This window comes from Protopterus annectens, chromosome 12.part0 (genome assembly GCF_019279795.1).
Source record: "Protopterus annectens isolate FY-2018-M chromosome 12.part0, PAN1.0, whole genome shotgun sequence".
Lineage (NCBI taxonomy): Eukaryota > Metazoa > Chordata > Ceratodontiformes > Protopteridae > Protopterus > Protopterus annectens.
The window spans coordinates 1156555039-1156574545 of record NC_056746.1 but is presented as its reverse complement, the minus strand read 5'-3'; the positions used below and the strand labels follow the sequence as shown (position 1 = coordinate 1156574545).

Here is a 19507-nt window from a genome sequence, read left to right as displayed (position 1 = left end):
CAGAACAGCAGTAATTCGTTTAACACATTTTAGCGTCACTCATTTTTTTTTTTTTTTTGATTTGCTAAGAAATGAATGAGAGGCTGTTACTGAACTGGCTGTGTCCCACTAGTGCAAACATTATTTTGTCTTGTAGATGAAGAATACTGGGTCAGACCATTCTTCCCTGTGATGCCTGCCTGCTAGACATGTTTATTTCTGCAGCAGAGCACCTCCATGTGTATCTCACACAGGGTGGAAGCTTTCTGCAGTTCTGGACTTCAGAATTCTGGGTATATAGTCTGTTCTACATTATGTGAAGTATTTGTTACCCTTTCTGAAATTTCTCTTCAGAGTTCATGGTTTGGCCCCAAGTTCTACAGTGCTCTTTCTTGCACAAAAAACTTATACATACTTTACTTCTTGTGACATATGTGAAGTCTGTGTGAGTACCTTGCTCAGACTTTTCCTGTCCTGTTTTGTGTACAAACTGATATCTGTCACTCATGGCTCATCGTTCTTCTTCAGCCCATTTCCTGGGTAACTCTTCCTGAATGTGTTATTTCTGAGAGAGATGCAAATTCTTGATGATGTAAAGATGTGTTATTCCAGATGGTGTGCATTGTGCATCATTCTGAAATAACTTCTGAGTAATTTCTCCTCCCTTAATTGGTGTCATCTCTTCTTAACCCCCTGTAATCTGCTCACTGGCTCCTGTGGCATATCTTTTGCTGCACACGTCCTTAGCAGTCATGCTGCCAGCCACTTTGTTTCTGTGGTTCTCTACCCGTGATCTTACTAACTGTGAAAATGAAGCCAAATCAGATCTGCCCTCACCAGTAAAAGAGTATGTGAAGTGAATGTCACAGTTTACCTTTAATTTTGATATTACTGTTACAGAAGTTCAAGTATTGAAGTATTATCTTTTGCAGATAAAAATGATATTCCATGACATCTATGGAATTGTGAGTAGTAAACTTTCAGACTGCTTGCAATAAGGAACATTTGCTTTATAGATCAATGAAAAAGAGGTCTATAAAAGGTGCTCAGGTGACAGTTTTCACAAGAAGTCAAAAGCAGCGTAAAGACAAATTAAAAAAAAATAGTTGAATGGGATTGCAATCTAAAATCACAGTAGAAGCAATGTAGTTGCTTTAAAAAACAAAAATGGGTTGCAGTTCCACTGTACTCAGTCCTCATCAGACCCATTACTGAGTACAATGCCCCCTTCAGAAGGTACCTGACCAGCACATGCAACAGCTGGAGCATCCACAGAAGTTCCTCACAAAAAGAATACAGGGCATTAACAACATGTCCTATGGAGATAGCCTCAAAGCCCTATCCCTTTACTCTGTCTCTTACAGACTGTTTAGGGGTGATCTATGTGTGGCATGCAAGGCGTCCCTGGATCCCACTCTGATGGACCTCTTGCATATCCAGAAAACTAATAGTATCAGATCCAGGGACTTAAGCCTTGCTTGTGACATAAGTAGAACATGTTGGAGGGATAGGTGTGTGTCTTAGAGAATACCCCTTCTCTGGAACAGGCTTTTCATCCATGTGAAGCAGATTTCTTCCCTGGCCCTTTTCAAGCATAACATAGACCATAGGATGTATTTTTAATTGCCTTTAGTACTTCTTTAGTCTAGATTGTGTTTGGTCATGTGAACAGCACTCTTTTTCAAACACCATACATCTAAAATTATGTTGTATACTAAAATATATTTTGAAAGAATGTCTACATGTAGTACAGGCTAAAACTAAAGGACTGTGGCTAACAGAGTTTGCTGATGACTGCAAACTGGGAATGATCATTGAAATCCCTAGCGATGTCAACATCCTGCAAGAAGGCCTTATGCAGACTAATGACTGGTGCCAAAGAAAGTCATGTTCTTAAACTTTATGCAAAAAAAAAATGCATTATCATCCCCTTCGGCAAGGGTGATGCTCCTGCAAACTACCACATTAATAGCAATATCCTAAGCACACAGGTTGACAGCAACCTTAACTTCAATCACCATGTTTCCATAATGGTAAGAAGGGCATTTAATATTGCTCATCTCAAGGGCATTGCCTCTAAAAGAAAAAGAGGTTATTACCCCCCCCTGTACTCTTCCCTCATCAGGCCAATAATAGAGTACAACACTGCCTTTGGTATGTTCCTTTCCAAACACCTGCAGTAATTGGAGAGACCACAAAGGTTTCTTATATAGAAAATTCAGGCTTTTCAAGATCTGTCTTATGTGGACAGATTGAAATCATTGTCACTTTACTCTGTGTCATGAAGACTTCTCAGAGGTGACCTGTGCCTTGCATACAGAGCAATCTTTGAACCAGCTTTAATGGAAATGCTGCACATTCGCAAGTCAAATGGCACATGGGTCACTCGCTCAAAGGACCTTAACCTGGTATGTGATATCAATAGAACTTGCTGGAGCGACAGATTTGTCTTACAGAGGTTGCCCCACTTTTGGAACAAGCTTCCTATTCATGTTAAACAAAGCCCCTCAGTGGCCCTAATTAAGAGTAATTTGGATGATTGGATGGGTAAGTGGAAATTCACACCAGGGGTTCCACATGTCTTACTCTTGGACAGGGGCAATAGGTGCTGATTTTAGTGTCTGCTTGAACCAGACACCTTTGGGAACATGAGTTGAACTTGACTAGGCTTGTAAGGGCTCTGTGGCCATTAGCCTAGTAACCTCCTATGATCTGTAATTACATAATATAACAACATTTGTGTATCACAACAATATGCAGATGCAGCACATAGTGGATGGACTAGATGGTACTTGTTTGCTGTTTAGTTCTTTATACATAAATATACTAGCATAGTATTGTCAGTATTTTAGAGTTGACACAATAAGTAGGAAAAGAAAGGCATTACTATAAACTATATAAGCAAACAATAATGCTCTTACTGGCAAGAAATCAATATGTACTCACTGGAAGAAGAAGATGAAACCTTTAAAAATTTTCACTAACAAATGACAGGTCAATTTATGCAGGTATGGCATATTGCTTTTATAAGAGAAAACCGTGTAGAAGTTTTAGTCTTTTCTTTCCTTTTATCCTTCCTAGTTGATGACCATCTGTTTGGGTCCACTGACCCTTGATAACTAGCTAGTTTTGCCATTTTGTATAAACTCTTGGTTCCATTGGCTGCTCTGGGATTGTCCCCCTGCTGAGTGGGTCTTCCTGCTGAAATTTGATTTACTGTGCAGATTATTTTTTTGTCTGTGCCTGCTGTAAGGGGATTGGTTCTGAGGACCTGGAGACAGTAAGTTGGGAGCCATCACATTGGCTAACATGAGAGCCCATGATTAGCTAATTGGTCCAGAGTCCTGGAGTGCATGTGTGATGTGTGCTGAACTGTATCCCCTTCATCACTGCTGTGTCATCAAATTACAACCGATATTTCTAGGTCCTGTTTCGATCTCGGGGCTGTACTGCACCAGATCTTTTTCCTTTATCTTCAGCTGAACTCTTGACTTCTCATATGTACGTTTGAACATGTTAGTGATTCAGAAAATGGGAGCTTTGGTTGTGTGTCAGCAGGTCAGTCAGTCTTTCTTGCCTTTCAACACAATGATTTTTTTTAACACATATTAAATTATCACTTAAGACCTAGGCAAGCATACATTAACAGAAAAGAAAACACATGATATTAACATTTTCTTAATTTACATACACTGGACATGTATTTATTTATTTATAAAAAGTCCAATAATACCAGTGTGTGTGCGCTGAATAAATGCTTCTCGAACCAAAAAATAAATCCAACAAGCGAAAGAAAGATGAAGCAACACCAGGCTATTATAAAACCAGCAACAGTTTATTCAGGAAACAGGCACAGGCAAAGGCATAAGTGCTTTCGCAGTATTACAACTGCTTCATCAGATACATAAAATCTAACTAATTCATTGCCCATTAAATAACAAAGTGAGCATGCACCCACATTTCACTTTTAATAATGTGGTGAAGGGCCAAGCTATAAGAACATCATGAGTTAATGCTAGTGAGGATAATTTTAAGAAAGAGCTAAGAGCTCTAGAAGAAAGGTTTGTAGCAAGGGGGTATGATAAAAAGGAAGTATCTGATAAGTTAGTTGAAGTAATACAAAGAGGGAATGAAGGAAGGCCTTATTTTTCCTCAGATCCACCTGCATGTGTGAATAAGGTAGATGAGCTTAGGTGCAGGGTACCAGTAACATATTCTAAGGACTCTAAAGGTGTAATTGACATTATTGAAAAACATTGGGGTGTTATGACCACAAGCACAGAATTGAAAGCTATAATAGGTGAATGTCCTAGCACAGTTTATAAGAAAAATGCATCTTTAGGTCAGCTGCTATGTTACCCAAGTGTCTTATGGGGTATGATAGCAGGAAACAACGACATGATTCTTATAAAAATAATATTAGACCTTGTTATAACTGCAGTTTCTACAGTTATATAGATCAAGCAGGTACATTTTTTCACCCAGACCAGAACATGGTCTATACATTTTCAGTGGAGGCAAATTGTAACAGCAGTCGTGTGGTTTACCTAGCAGTGTATAAAACCTGCAGTAAGTTTTATGTAGGTAAAATGGATAGAAGACTGAAAGAAAGGGAAGAGAACATCTGAATGATATAAGAAATACTATGGTTAGGAATGCATTAGCTAAACATGTAGCAGACACTTCCCCAGAACATGTATTTGGGTTTCAAGTTATAGATAGGTACTGGAAAGTCAAAGGGGAGATGATATTAGAAATGAAATGGAGTGCTTAGAAAGCAAATGGATTATTAGATTAAGAGCAGATAAAAGGGTCAGGACTTATTATAAAGTGCCATTAAAACCAATGCTGAAAGCACGTCCTCTTTTTAAATAAGTATGGAGTTTTAACAAACTCCCTTTCAATCCTCCACCTTTTATACACATTCACTTTTTTATACATGATTGCTATTAGTACTGTATATATTTAAAATGTTATCTCTTTAAAAGTTTTATTAGGATGTCATGATTTTTTTCACTGTATTTAATTGGCATTCAGTCAGTTAGATTTTATGCATCTGATGAAGCAGTTGTAATACTGTGAAAGCGCTTAAGCCTTTGCCTGTCCCTGTTTCCTGAATAAACTGTTGCTGGTTTTATGATAGCCTGGTGTTGCTTCATCTTACTTCTGCTTGTTGGATTTATTTATTTATCCTCTGGTAACCGGAAAGTCCGACTGAACCAATGGGCTATTCAGAGGAATCCCAGGAAAAAAAAATCCACAACAGATTCAAAAACATTTAAACAGCAGTTGATGGGTAATTATACAAGGGGAGAAAAGTCCTGCAACAGATTAAATATTTTACAGTGAGTTAGGGAGAAAGGCTCCACAAAACACCCACAAAAACATTTTACAATAGCTGATAAGTAATTATATACAAGGGAGAACAATCTTCACAATAGATAAAAACAGAAAAGATTTAAATACATATATAGAATATTACTAGGATAAATTGTCATTGTGATGGCCCCCTACTTAAACCCAGGACAGTAACTAAGAAGCCGCAATTCTCTAAGGGAGCATCACTGAAAGCAATAATAGAATACACAGTTTCCTGAAAGGGTGTACTGGGAACAAGCTCCAAACCTGGGACTGAACCATTTGCTTCAATCCAGATCCCCAAATGAATCTTCACACTACCCACTGCAGAGCACTTTGTCCCAGGTCTAGGTATTTGACACACTCACTCTTAAATATTTTGTAATCACACATACAAGCACTCTTGGGAAAGACTGGCACAGATTTACCTGCTATATCCTCTTTCCCAAATTACATGGTAATGCTGCCACTAGTCAAAATGCAACAATACCCTTCAAAAGGGGTGTTCAATGATATTGAGTAAAACAAATCGTAATGTGTAATGTAGCATGCAGTCCAAGCAGTAAGGTTTTTCGGAGTGGCCCTGGTGTTATCACAGTAAGCATAAATACTCTCAGGTTACTAAAAGTACTTTCTAAAAAAACAGCCACAATAGAAGGTAGTAAAGTATTTAATAAATAAAAATGATTTAAAACATATATACACTGAATAACTGATTTCAGTAAACCACAGAATTTCACACACAGGAAATTATGAAAATAACCCTATAGGATAGGTTTCACACTGATTGAAGAAAAACTCTAACTATCTAACTGTAGATCACCAACTTCTAAATAGTAACTGTCTCTGTCTAATTTAATTAACTCAGCAAGACAAGATGATACTCTTACTTCTGCAAGCAAAATAAGAATATATGTCACTCTTCAGGCTGTTGTCCATTCCTCAGTGACTGGATTAGCAAATCCTATTATTTCTTCTGAACAGCTCTGAAAAACTCGGAGTGATAAATACTGATCTGGAAAACAACCACTGACTACTACAACTACTACTGAATTACTGAAAAACTGCAACTATAGTGCAACTGACTTCAGAATCTGATTTTTGTAGCAGAATCTTAAAAGTCACAAAAAGCTGTTATGAGAATTCTACTCTCTCATTTCAGACATTCGAAAAGTAAACAAAAACAGCTGCTGTGGAGATTCCATTCCTTTTAACTCTGGTACACAATGACATCACTCCAGGTCAGATGACTGGCACAACCTGCATTCAGAATTCTTTTTAAATAACATACATTTGGTCAGTCAGAAAAAAACCCACTGTTTATTACTTTGGTATATGTAAAATATTCTAATCAAACAAACAACATAAACTTATTTACAAAACTATAGCTAGTCATGCTGGCATATATAATACATGGTAATTTACAAAACTGCATCCATATATGCTAACATAGATAATAATATCTGATATCCTCACAGTCATCAAGAATACAACATGTACTACAAGTAGCAAGACACTGCAGAAGTGGATAGCCTATGTCAGGTAAACTAATATGTAGTTACTCAAGATATTGACTATATTTCTAATAATATATGGGGGCGAAAAATAAAGTATTCTGCTGCCAAAGTAGGGTATTAGAATGAAATTAGGAGGAGTAATGTGCAGGAGGAAAAATTAAGGTCATGGAGAGGGAGAGTTGATTATTATTAGAGATATGAAAATGTTATGGAAGGGCACTAGAGAGGAAATAAATAGTAGCAAGCGTTGGTTGAAGAGGCAGAAATTAATACATTTGTAGTATAGTATTATTAAAGTGAAGGCTTCTTTTGATGTTAGGCCATTACTCCCTGCTAAGATATGGAGGTGTTAGTGAATTCAGAGTGAAACTGTTATAGTAAGTGGGAGTCATGCATCTGTTTTGAGAGGTCCAGGTCCAGGTAACAGATATTTTTTAGATGGTTCTTGAAATTGGAAAGGTTACTGTGCTTAAGGGATAAGGGGATAGAGTTCCAGGTGTGGTTTGTAGGTAGTTAGGAGCATTTTGGTTTCAGATGGAGGTGGCCGCCTAGCAGGGATGTATGTATACAAGAAGCCTAGCAGGGTTTTGTTTTGTTCTGGTTTATATATTAATATGTGGACTAGGAATAGTTGCATGTACGTGGCTGATTTTGTTATTTTATTGTACCATTGATTTAGTTTATTTTGGATAGAAGCTTGAAGGTTAAGCAGTACTGGGGAGCCATATAGTAAAGTAGGGAGGAGGAATGTAGAGGCCAGAAGGTTCCTTGATGAATAAGTTGAGTAGATTTTGTTCTGTAGAGTGTACTTAATTTTTGGTGATTTTTTTTTTGATAATGGTTTGCAAATGCAAGTCAATTTCAGGTTATCCCCAGTTGTCATGCATACTACCTTGGTATGTACAGTGACTTTTATAGCGGTGTCATCTGAAACTGATGTTGTGTCTTTGTTGTGTCTTTTCATCTTTTCCCGGTTAGGGGTCGCCACAGCGGAACTCCGGTCCGCTAATGATTGATAGTTGATTTTTACATGCCGAGTTACCAGCCCTGACGCACAACCTTCAACGAAGGTACGCCCATTTACGCATGTCTCCACGTAGAAGACGCTCTGAGAATCGAACCGGACAGCGTCTTACTGCAAGGCGACAACACTACCGCAGCACCACCACCACGGTACGTCATCTGAAATGGATACTGAGATATTTTGTTTCGGGTATGTAAGGGCTTTTGGGGGAATAATGGCAGCTTTGTTTTTTTTTGTTTTTAATTGAGTAGAAACTGAGTTATTAAGCCAGCTTTCAGCTAATGAAAATGATAATTAGGTGATGTGTTGTAGAGTAATTGGGTTACTGGCAGAACAGATTAATGTGGAATCATCTGCATATTGTATGAGGGATGATTGACATTTGGCACAGTTTAGGTTGTTGGCAAATATATTGAAAAGCAGTGGCTCCAGTGTGGAACCCTGGGAAACATCTGTTTTGATCGGTAGGAAGGATTAGTGGGAATGAATTAACTTAACAGACTGGAGTCTGTTAGTAAAGTAGCTGGAGAACCAGTTGGTGGAGGTGTTTGATAGGCCAAGTGAAGAGAGTTGGTTTAGAAGTAAGCTACAATAAACTGTATTAAAGGCCTTGGACAGATCCAGAAACATGGCAGAAACCAGATGACCTTTGTGTCTGGCTAGGTTAACAGTGTTGGCAAAGTTTAGTAGTGCTGTGCCCTGGTCTATAACCATGTTGGTTGGTGGTAAGGTGATTATTTGTAAATGAGTAACTCATTGATTATGAATGCATTTTTCAAGGATTTTTGAAAGAGGGAGAAAATGACAATAAGTTTATAGTTGAATACATCATTTATTATTTATTTGCCTTTTGTTAACCGGGTTAGTCTGGCTGGGCCAAGGGCCCTTTTTCAGCAGAGACCCAAGGAGAAAAGCTCCAACACAAACAAAACATTACAGTAAAGTACAAAATGAATCAAGACAGAAATGAAAAGAATGCACAATATTATGCATAGAAGAAAAATAAAGTTTTCATTGATACATGGTAGGGAAGCAAAACAATGTTGTTAACATAAATATATAGTCAAAAAATATTAAGTTATAATAAGTGGTAGGTACAGAATTAGGTGTAAAGTGGAGGCCAGTTATAGAATGAGTAAAAGATCAATAGAAGAGAGATGCAGGAAGGATACTTTAGCATAGGGAAAAAAGGAAGAATAAAGTGATGAAATTAGAAGATAGGGAAAGGTAAATGAGGGAGAGACAGATGTAATAGAAGAAGATTTAAGTTGGTTCTTGGCAAGAACAAATCCTGGTACTGAGTAGATATTCTTTTAAAGCAAGTTTGAAGTTGCTGGGATTTTGAATAGACCTGGTGCCTTGAGGGAGGTTGTTCCAGGAGGCGGCAACAGAGTGACTATCGAGACTTATCCCTATGGACTTGTTGGGTTTGGAGATTAAAAAGAGTTATTGTCAGGGCTGCAAAGTTCACGGTTAGGGACATAAGGGGAGATAAGGCTAATTAGAGAAGGACGTGCAAGGGGTTGGTGGAGGATGGAATGAGACAGACAAAGCTGAGGCAGAAGGAGTTGATTATGGAATTCAAGCCAGTTAAGTTTTTTCAAGGAGAGGCAATGATGGAAGCGATAGGGGAGGTTAGTGGCAAATCTTGCTATTTTATTATAGGTTAGTTCAAGTTTGGATGACAGTTTTTTTTGGAAGTTTATAAAGATGGGGGTGGCATATAGTAGTGTTGGTAATAGGAAAGCTTGAGAGTTACCTTCCATGTGAAGTGGGATAATGTGAATTTTTTTTCCTTATGGCTAGGATATGTGATTCCTGAATATACCTTTTTATGAGAATGGATACTGGAAAGGAAACTGAACTGGCTAGTGTACTTGTTTTAATTTGTGACAGATATTTCTTGATTGTTTTTGTAATTACTGGTTAACAGGAGAAAGAGTGAGTATTAATGAGATTGGGATGTGAGACTGAGTGGGATGCAGTCAGATTATTAGAGGAGGTCAGTTTTTGTGTTTGGTTGTGAAGTAGTTTAGCAATGTTATAGATAAAGTGATCCTTGAAAATGTTAGCTGTTTCTTCTGGTGAGCAATGGGGGTTGGCTGTCCATTTGAGCCAGGGTGTAGTTTTTTAGATATGGTAGCCCAGAATTGTCTAGAATTTTTGTAGCATCGATTCTGCAAATTGGAGTAATTCTTGTCAAGCTTGATCTGGCATTTGGCTTTATTTTGTTTGTCTTTATACTGTTGAACATTGCTTTCTGCTTTGTTATTCAGCCATGCCTTCCAGGCTTTACCTCTATTCCTCATTCATTTCCTGGTGGTAGGAGTCTGACAAGGACCAGGGTTGTTTTGCACCCTTTTAAGTCTAAGGGGGGCATGCTCTTTAAATAGTTTCATAAGGGTCTATATTAAAAGCTCGAAAGGCCATAACATCAAAGCTATGTACATCGACACTTAAAGGTCGATGTACATAAACAGCGAACCACGTAAACGGCGAAAATCACAATGCCGAACGTGTTTGTTAAGCCAGCAGCATGATCGTGGGAATAAGGAAATATATCCTTTTCCCCACTGTAGTGTGGTCTCGGAGTTGGTATATTTAAGTAGGGGTGTGTGGGGGGCAGTGGGGCTTGCACCCCCTGCAAAAGTGGGTTAATTTCAGTTTTTAATGTTAGTGTGAACGTACCTGTGAGGCTCTCTTTGTTGACGTAACATGTTCGGCATTGTGATTTTCGCTGTTTATGTGTTCGACGTTTATGTACATCGACCTATATGTGTCGATGTACAGAGCTTCGATGTTACTGCCTTTCGGGCTTTTAATATAGACCCGTTTCATAAGTATATCATTAAAATAGACAACAGCATCATCTAGTGACAAGAGCTTTGGGATGTGATGTTCAAGTTATGAGATTGTAGTGATGTGTGAAACAGCTCTGGGTCAAAGTTGTTTATGTTGGGAGATGATTTATATGTGTGTTCCTTGGGAGAAATATGGCATTCTCTTGTGGAATGTATGGGCAGGTGTTCACTAAGATAGCTTCCTAAGGTGCTGTGGGAGATTATATTATTAGGGGACTTGTTAATAACTAGTCCAGGGTGGTAATTTTACCATTTTTCAGGTTGATTCTTGTAGGATCAAGTGATGAGTCGAGTTGGGAGCAATTGTATAGGTTTGTACTAGAAGTCATAATCTTAGCTATGAGACTTGACCAATGGAAGATAACATCGCCTAATGTAATTGTTTCTGTGTGTATATTGTGGGACAACTAGGATAAGATGTTCTCCAATGTATTGATATTATCGCCAGGTGGGATATAAAGGACTGCCATACATATTGTTTTATGTGTGCTTAGTTTTAAGAAGTAGTTTGACATTGTCGAAGGAGAGTAAGGGAGGTGGGAAAGGTTTATGCTACTGTGGTACATTATTGCTACTCCTGCGATTTTGTTTAATCTGTCAGCTCTAAGGATGTTAAAGGTTGGGGGGGGGTTATTTCTGTGTTACTGATATTAGGTTTTAGCCAAGATTCTGTTATTGCTAATATGTCAGGAGAGTGATATTTTATCCATACATGGAATATTGTTTAAAATGCTTCTAAGTTTCATATGCAACAGATAGAGTTTTTTTGTTGTTTCTTAATTTGCCAGGAAAGGAGTTTAGGTTTTCAGGCAGGATTGATTTATTATTTGTGGAGTAACTTGGTGGCTGAGAGGGTCCATGGTTGGGGTGAATGTCACTTGCTAGCAGTGTCTTCAGTATTACACTTATGTGAATGTGTTATTTTAGTTTTTGTGGAGCAGCTGTTGATAGTACCTTTGGACATTTTTGGCGGTATGAAGTATTTTAGGATTAATGAGGTTGGTGTAGTGATGTTTAAATAAGTGGGGACATATATTGAACAGTATGGACAAAAGGATTACATTGTCAGGGAGTTGTGTTTGTTAAGGCATAGAATAGGTTAATAATATGAGTATGGCTCGTGAGGTGAGAGTGAGATTTTGTGTCTTGCTGAGGAGTGGTAAATTTAGGATATGGGATGTTTTAAAGCAGAGCATATTTAGATGGTGAAGAGTTAGCACTGTTTTTAACTGTTTGTAGGTAGGAAGGGATAGCTTATTAACAAGATTTACTTTGAATCATATTTTGTTGTTTTACCCTTAATTTCACTTTGGTTGTTAGAAAGGGATCATTTTTAGACAGGCAAGCTCTAGCCACCCCAAGGGGCCTAAACAGCTATAAATTCACACAGACTGCATAGAGGAAAATCCCGAGCATATCTAAACAATCCTACCTTGGTTTGTGATTTATTCATCTTTACTGTTAAAAAGAAGTGTGACTTTTGTCTTGCTTGCAGAACTTGTATGGTCAGAGCAACATTACTGTACTTAATTTATTATTTAGTTGTATATTGCTGGTGTGATTATTTTTGTCATAGAAGTTGATTTAAGTTCTCTTTTTAATTCTGTGGTTATTGTTTTTGATTATTCTTTTCTTTTACAATATTTTATTTGTTTGAAGCTGAATATGGATTCCTTAAATACGTATGCAATTAACGATTTGCTAATGCACAAATATCTTGTACAGTGTAATAAATGCTATGCATATTTAAAGGTAACAGCTGATAACACTGGTGATCTGTGCTCCTTGTGTCAAAAGTTGGATGATTTGCTTACCGTTATTAGAAATAAATCTAAACTTGATGATGATTACACTTGTTCAATTAGCATGGCTTGGAGAATTGTTTCATGCATTAATGACTAGACTAATGAAATAAATAATATTAGGCATAGAACAAATCGAACACATTTAGGAAATGATGCATTTATTGTCTGCAAAGATCATTCAACCCCCATGAAATGACAATGTCGCTGACAACTTTGGTAGTCTGGATGCAAGTATTCAGCAGTCTGAGGATCCAGTTTGTTTAGAAGAAAACAAAAAGAAAGAAAGGAATAAGTTCACAACAAATAACAAGGAAAAAAAAAAGAAACTGATTAATGACTGTAAAGGAAAGAGAATATGTAGTAAAAAGGACTCTGCTTTGTTATGTAACACACAGGTCACAGGGAATGATGATATTTTTCTATCAGAAAACCTTCAGGCTTCAGAAAAAGGCATCATTTTTCCAACAGAGAAGGTAGAAAAAAAGAGGCAAGGGGCAAGTGAAAAGGAAGAAATCAAAATTGAACATAGAAGAACTGAAGAACATTATTAAAAAAAAGAAGAAGAAGAGAAAGACAGATGTTGACCACATGACTCAAGCTGTGGATTTACAATACCAGCTGGATGAGAATTTAATACAGAATGAAAACATTGTGATTAATAAGACTAATGGTGATTATCTATCCTTCGTAACAATTGATAGAGCAGTTATTACTGTATTAGAAGCTGAAGATTCTTCAGAGCTGGCCAACAAATATATTATTGTAATTGGAGATTCAATTATTAGAGAAACTAATACTTATATTTGCAGAGAAGATAATGAACATCGAACAGTGTTATGCTTGCCAGGAGCAAAAATAGAAGATATGAGACAAGTCTTGGAACGCTTTAATGTAAAGAAGTACAGATCCCTTTTTATTCATGTTGATACAAATGATGTCATTCGCAAGGATTCTATGACTGTTAGTAGGGAACCGACAGCCCTGTTAGTCTAGCTTGTACTGGTGTTAGGACATATTTTTCACAAACCACCTATAAAAAGGATAGTCAGGTCACTGTGAATGAAAAGATGTTTTGGGTAAATACCTACATGGAAAAATTGTCTTGTTTTAAAAAATGGAAATGTGTAGAGCTTCCAAGTCTAGTTTTTGGGCACACATGCTCAGACAGGATGGCATGCATTTGTCAAGATCAGGGAAGAGAATTTTTGCAGCAGATATTTTGCAATATTTGACAAACACTAGGCAGGATTTTGCCAGGTTAAAATTTAACAGTTCACAGATAGCAACATTTGATGCATTTCTGATGGTTGTTAATGCTAACAGCATTAATAATAAAGTTTTTTTATTGTAAAATTTGCTACTTTTCCACAACATTGATGTTGTTATTGTTTGTGAAACCTGGTTAAAGAACAATAACTGGAAACCAGTTCTGTCAGGGAATAAATGTTTTTTACTGTAACAGATGTTCTAACAAAAAATCAGGTGGAGGTGTTATGATAGGGAATAAAGATAATTGTGAGACCTGTGATTATTACATATTCAGTGATAACACCAATAGTATAGAATGTGCAACTGTGACAATATAGACAGTCCTGGAACATATAACAATTGTTGGAGTGTATAGACCACCAACGTCAGATGCAGATGACCTAGAGGAATTCATACATTTATTGCATGAAACACAGGAGGGAAGGATATTATACCATGACCCCCCCAAAACGTGCACGCTGATTGGCCAGCGTGCCCGTTGTAAATCGAGTTATACTAATGGAAAAAGGTCCGGTCGCCCGGACTTTTTTCCATTAGTATAACTCATTTTAAACACTGTCTCGCTATGTTAAATGGGTTTAACATGGCGAGACCTTTAAAATAAGCAGCGGAGATCTCCGTTGCTTATTTTAAACTGTCTCGCTATGTTAAACCCATTTAACATAGCGAGACAGTGTTGCTAACGAGAAAGCAAGATCTCCGTTGCTTTTATGTCTCGCTATGTTAAATGAGTTTAACATGGCGAGACAGTTTTAAAATAAGCAGCGGAGATGTCCGTTGCTTATTTTAAACTGTCTCGCTATGTTAAACTCATTTAACATAGCGAAACGGAGATCTTGCTTCTCGACCTTTACTGCCAACTCTGATGTACTGCGCAGTACATCAGAACTGCCGCGGATGCCAGACATCTGCGGAAGGGCAGTAAACAGGCATTATACTATGCCATTATTTAAGAAAAGTAACAGTTTCTTTTCTTAAATAATGTCATGGTATAATAGCAATAACCCACTTCTGGGTGTGGGTAATGCTAAAATTACCCGCGGTGGGCTTTGTTTGGTCAAAACTGGGTAAATTAGCATTACCAAGCGTCAGTTATTGCTATAATATTAACCGGGAACTTAAATTTACCAGAAACAAACTGGAATAATATTGATTCAACAGCATTAGTAAGGAAATTATTCACAATGTATATTCAGGAACAGCAATTGCTTCAGATTGAAAAAAAGCCCTACCAGAGGATGGAACATACTAGACATTGTTTGTGTTCCTAAATAAATTGCTGTTACTTCAAGTCAAGTTTTACCACCATTGATGTGCAGTGATCCTGGGGTTTTAAAGATGAATTTGTTGCTGGATAATTCTGCCATACTGAAATCTAAACCAATGTACAGAAGGTTATTTACATTTTATGTGGAAGCAAAACAGTCACTATGTAAAACTAACTGTTGACACACAAATTGATAAACTGTGTGCAGATTCTAAAATTTATTCTCAGACACAACAGATTATAGATATAGTTACAAAATCTTATGCAAAACAGTTTGGCTCCACAAAAGGGGTGAGAAGTTGTCCTAGTGACATCCAGGTAACCCCAGATACTTGAATCAAATTAGATTATATTGAAAAAGAACTGCGCAAACTGGATCCAAACAAAGCACAGGGAGGAGACAGAATTAGTAACAATGACCTGAGAACATTTCGGCAAGAACTTACGGTGCCATTATATCTATTATTCACAAAGTCGTATAAATATGGGGAGATTCCTCAAGATTGGAGACATGCGCTTATTAAACCTGTCTTCAAGGGGAAGGGGAGTAGGACCCACCCAGAGTCATATAGACCCGTAAATCTGCTTTCCAGTTGTGAAAAAATAACGGAGAAGGTAACATTGGATAAGTTATTGTCAGAACTGGATAGGTTGGGACTTGAAACCGTATATCAGCATGCATATGTTGAATACAGATCTTTTACCACCTGTAACATGATGTTCTATAACAAAATAACAACAGCTATAAATTGAAAATTGTGCTGTGATGTATTTTATATAGATTTAACTTCAGCATTTGACAGGGTCAGACGCAAAGCACTGATCAGTATGTTAGTACAACTAAATATTGATATACTCTTGATAAGATGGATAGCTGCATAGCTTACAGATAGGACATGACAAGTATCATGCAGCAACTGGACAGGTGAAATCCTTTGTTACAGTCAGGGTGTCCCACAGGGCTCTGTCCTAGGCCCTTACTTGTTTAGATTGTATCTTTCAGACCTAACTTTTTCATCTGAAGTGTTTTACAGTCTATATGCAGACGACCTGAAATTAGGTAAACTGATTATATATGTTACAGATATGGCATATCTGCAAAATAACTTGACTAAATTGACCATTTGGACACGAGAATAATATGTTGATAAATACAACAAAAACTAAGCGTATGAGATTTGGGAGACGTAAATTGAAAGGCGAATATTTAATACAGCTCACAGTGATTGAAATTGTAGACTCATTTAAGGACCTGGGTATATGGGTTGATTTAGCTATGTGTTTTTCTAATCATATCAACCTATTGGTTAATGAGAGTTGTAGAACTATAGGTTGTATAAAAAGATTTATAAAGTCTGGGAAATCAAAAATGATGAAGTCATTGTTTGTTAGTTACATTAAACCCAAACTTGAGTATGGAATAACAATATGGAAACCCTATAAGAAAACAAGCATGAGTAAACTGGAAATATAGCAAGGGCATCCATGGATGTGAAAATTTAAATTACTGTGAAAGGCTAAAATATCTGAACTTATACAGAGTTTCTTACAGATATCTAAGAAATCTTAATCAAGTATATAGGGCATTTAGAGACAACTACCTCTGGGAATGTTTGAGGTTATCAAAAAGTACTAGAGAATCATCAGACAACCTATGCAGAATATTCTGTAGGAATGAAAAGTGTACTAATTGGTTGTCTGACAGAGTACACAAGCCTTGAAAATGGTTTGAAACAGGTAAACAAAAAACCTCCCAAACACTGTCTTCCAACACCACATGAAAAATCCACTACGAAACCTGCGTTTGAAATATTTATTTAAGCTTCTCTTTAAACCTGCACTTTTCATCAGATTTAAGTATCCAACTTCATCAGAAACAAAACTTTAAGTTAATAATCTACTAGAGCATTTTATAGCACCCAAATCTCATTGAAATCACATTGAAGTCTCGCAGCACTACACATGTACTACGCAAAATAAAGAATTAACTAGTAGTTGCAAGTCTCACCAGTAGGGTGAGCTCTCTGCGTAGTGATGAAGTTGGATACTTAAATCTGACGAAAAGTGCATGTTTAAAGAGAAGCTTAAATAAATATTTCAAACGCAGGTTTCGTAGTGGATTTTTCACGTGGTGTTGGAAGACAGTGTTTGGGAAGCTTTTTGTTTGTCTGACAGAGTAGCTGATGCATGGAACAGAGTACCAAGTTACATTAAAGCAAGTACTGGTTTAGATATTTTAAGAACAGCCTGGACACTTATTATGCATACAAGTGTTTTGGTATATTGGCAAGCTAGAAGGGCATTAATGACCGTTCTTGAAATATTTGTATGTATGTATGTAAGAGTAGAGTACAGGTACTGTCAGTAATAATAATAACGAGATGTAAGAGGTTGTTATTGATTGGCTAGGTTTTGGGGGAAGGATATTGTTGTGGATTGGAAGTATTGTTTTGTGGGTGGGTGATAGTATTTGTTAGTTTTAGAAATTTGGTGATACAAGAGCTTGTTATTGGTTAGTTAGGTTTTGGTGGTAAGAAGTTGTGGATTGGTAGTATTTTTGTGAGGGTGGGACTAAGGAGAGAATAAATGTAGAGAAGGTGGGAGTGGGTGGAAATTGGGGGTATGGTAGGGGAGCAGAGTGAGCCTGAGTGCACCGAGGGCGAATGGAGCAGGTTACACTTGGCAATATTGTAGTTTGGGCAAAAAAATTCTGAGAAGAGTTCTAGAAAGCAGAAAATTGTTTTTATTCACTTTAACTTTTATTAGTAGTGTTTGTATTACTCAAAACTTCAATATTGGTAGAAGAAGTTTCTTTCTATGAAATAAGGACAATATATGTTATAGCTGCATAATAAGAGAAACTAGAGGGATAGTATGTGTGGGGGAATGGTGCACTACTGTAATGTGGAGGTGACTAACAATAGTGGTCACTACATCAATAGGTCAAATGTCAGTAAAATTATTTGAGAAGACATGATTATTTGTAAAAGTTATTTAAAAACAGTAACATACAGGCCTGTTATTACATCACATATCTTTTTTTTCTTTACAGCTATTATCAGTCCAGCATTACATAATTTGCTCATTTCCTGCCTTCCCTTAAACCTCAGCTATATTCCTTAACATTATTCTGTATGTATTATTCCCATAATTTCCATTTTGCTTATATGTAATTTGCGCCTTCCTTTTCTAAAGATGCCTCTTCCAGTTCCTTTATCTCTTTTATAATATTCAGTACTTCATATACAATTGGTTTAGATTTTGATTTCCATTTTCAAGTTAGTGCTTTTTTGGCAGCCAACAGAATTAAACTTAACGAGCCTTTACTGTGTCTGGTCATTTCAGATATTGTGACCCAGCTCAAAGTCAACACAGTGATTTTTGTACTTATTTTGTGTATTGTATTGATATTCCATTACCCTAGCACATGGTTTTACAAATGCATATGTTTTCCAACTTATGAATTTTAAATTCTTAAATTAATGTCTGATAAACTAGATCAGTAACAACATTTTTATTCCAAATTTTGTATTGCTTTGAAATCAAATTTCTGCAGTAGCAAGTGCCTGCATATGATACTGGCAGTTTCTTTTCACCATTAATTAAGCATTATTTTCATGTGTTGACTGAGTGTGTTAGTTGATCATATATGCCCCAGTTTTGACATTACTATGATTGTGGTTATGTCTGTGTTTTTGTTTACTCATGCATACTTTATATATATTTTATATTATATTAGATTTGCATATGTGGCTGCAGTTAGTTTATGTACAGCAGTAAATGTAGGTGCAAAGTCACTCAGTAACAGGTTGTGACGGATTACACAAATGTTGTGCACAGTATGGGTGCTTTACATAGTTCATTTTCCACTTGGTACTATGATATCAATATCCTGAATTTCATATGCTGAATTCTTTTTTTCCTATGCTGAATTCATAAATTTCAGTTATGTTTTTATTACAAAGTCCCCTTATTTTGTAAGTAGTTAGGTCCACACTGAATTTTCCTTGACTGATAGGTACCAGTGATTTCTGCTGAAGGCCTTCTCCATGTCATTATAAGGAGCTTATTGACCAATTAGATACCAGGGATGTGGCCTGGAGAGAATGTAAATCTGACCCCAAAATCAACATTAATTATAACAAATATTTCCTGCTATGACAAAAAGTTAGACTCAGTGCCAAAAGGATCTAAGGCTGAATATATATGACAACTTGAGGGTTAGACACTTGGGTCAACCTAGACAGTTCTTGCACTGTATTGAATTAAGCTATAACAATAATATGTTTCCTAAACTATGCACTTCACGTCAGTTCCTCTAAGGTTTGAGTACTGCTATGTCAGGCACAATATATCCCATCCCACTAGTTAAAATAACACACTGTTTATAGTATCTCCATGCATATTCCCTCAAACAAGCTGCTGGA

The 19507-nt window shown here is 36.9% G+C and overlaps 1 protein-coding gene across 2 annotated transcripts in view; it reads left to right on the top strand.

Moving 5' to 3' along the window:
* ACSS2 (acyl-CoA synthetase short chain family member 2) overlaps positions 1 to 19507 on the top strand; it is an 822457-nt gene that overhangs the window by 1281 nt on the left and 801669 nt on the right. The gene's annotated exons all lie outside the window — the stretch shown is intronic.